We start from the raw sequence: 2,072 nt of genomic DNA, 5'->3' as shown, positions 1-2,072 counted from the left end.
TCATTTAAAAAACACCTAACCCACTGGAAAATAAGTTTGTACAGGAAGAGTTTTTGAACTTAGGCATCATTCTGAGAGTGGAAGTAATTCACAAATGGGTAGGTGGCTTCTTGTGCTTAGTTTAATACAATTTGATAGTTATAGAATTATTAGTTTTTTAAAAAATATATTGACAGTGATATGTTTTAATATGGCTTAAAATGATTGTTCCAATTTGGGGAGTATACAAATGCCATTTGTGGGCTAGGGAACCTATTGAGAGATTTGCCTTTGGGGACCATTTCTAGATTGGGCATAAAGAGGGCTGAGAAGCTATAGCTATACTCATGGGATACTGGTGTGGAAAGCACCATATTTGACTAGAGCTATTTAGAAATGTTTTATAGAGGTAAGAAAGGGAATATATTGACTATAGAAATATAACCAGTAGTAGGATATATGGAAGATATGCTATAGCTATACTGTAGAGATGTAGTCTACTAGTGTAGACACTAGTCAGAACCTATACTATTTTCTTTTCATATTTTCCCTTTATTTTCATCTGGAGAATAAAATGATAGAAAATACAACTCAAACTGGCCTCTGCTTCCTTCTCAATGCATTATCTTCTAGAAGATCTAGGCTTCACCCCACTCTACTTCTCACCTCTCTACAATCACCCTCAAGGAGGCTTATGACTCGGGTCTAGACTATAACGTCATTCTATTTCCCAATGACAGTATTTAGTCCAGGAATTAAAATGGAATGCAGTTATCCAATTACACTTCTGAGTGTCAGGTCTAGGGTTTTATTTTAACTGTTGGTGGGAATAAAGATTTTTTTTTTCTGCTGAATTGGAGCATGTAGGTTGACGAATAGGTCTTGATTGCTACCAAGTCCTAGAGTATAACCACACCTGAAGTTAGAACCCTCAGAGCACATTTTAGTTATGTGAATAAAAAAATATTTTGTTACTGCTTAAGCCATTCCAGTTGCATCTTCCAATATTTGAGAATAAAAGAAACAACTGATAGGTGAGTAAGAAAAGAGCAGCACAACCACTGACATGTTGACTAGGAAAATATCTCATATTGGGCTCCAAGAAATGTGGGAAGAAAGCTTTTTTCCCTTCAAATAGGCTTTGTGAATAGGCTACAGATTCTGAGCACAGATTTCTGTGTTTGCTCTTTAGGGATTGCTGAATATATTGCCCACATCAGTATGTCCATTGTTGGGCTAACTGGAAATATCAGTGCCCCAGTTCTGTAATATCTATAAGTAAAAATCAGTTAATTATCCTAAGTTTCTTCAAGCCAGATCAGTAGTTGTTGCTTTATACTTTATTGTCAAAAACTTAAGAGCCACAATTGTTGAAAAGGGAATCCTAGTGTTAGTAACTACTATGAAGCTGTCTGTACCTCCATGTGTTTCTGTTGCTTTTCACTGTTTCAGTGCACACTGATGGCTGCTTTAGCAAGTACTCTACACATTCAGAGAAACTTCTCTAGTAACAAACTATAGAAATGAAGCCTGAAAGTATAGTCTTTTCTTTCAGTAAGTAAATTCACCTTTCCAAGTATAGGCTTTATTTGGCATTTTTAGCTCAAATATGGGGCAGGCTTAAAAGTTTAGGGAGTTAATGACCTCCTGGAAGTAAACCTGAACCAATGATGGAAGGAAACAAGAGGATAAATGCCCCAACTTACTCACTGTTGGAGTGAAACAACTCTGAAGCATGTTCTGTTCTGTTCCCAGAGGTCACAGGGTTTAGCCTCAGTTGTCAACAACATAATAATCAATTCCTGAACTCATCCTTTTTTTGCTACTTTCCTTTCCATATCTCACTTTCCTGCTTCCCTACCATTGCTCCTGAGATCACCTCAAAAATGAACTTCTTACTCTCAAATCCATGTCCCTGGATCTGATAATGTTATTAATGTGGGCAACTAAAATAAATGGCTATATAAGAAATCAGAAAATGTAACAGGAAGTACAATAGGAGACACAACAACAAAGTTTAAGGTAAGAAGAACCTGAGAACAACATAAGTTGGAAAGTGCAGAGCTAGTCCACACACAGACAAGGTATGTCTT

The 2,072-nt window shown here is 36.6% G+C and overlaps 1 pseudogene; it reads right to left on the bottom strand.

The window, feature by feature from the left end:
• Window positions 1-1,443: 1,443 nt before the first annotated feature.
• Window positions 1,444-1,525, bottom strand: LOC112652056 (small nucleolar RNA U3; annotated as a pseudogene).
• Between the last annotated feature and the right edge of the window lie 547 nt (window positions 1,526-2,072).

Source organism: Canis lupus, chromosome 4 (genome assembly GCF_003254725.2).
Source record: "Canis lupus dingo isolate Sandy chromosome 4, ASM325472v2, whole genome shotgun sequence".
In the NCBI taxonomy this organism is placed as follows: Eukaryota; Metazoa; Chordata; class Mammalia; order Carnivora; family Canidae; genus Canis; species Canis lupus.
This window is presented reverse-complemented; position numbering and strand designations above follow the sequence as displayed.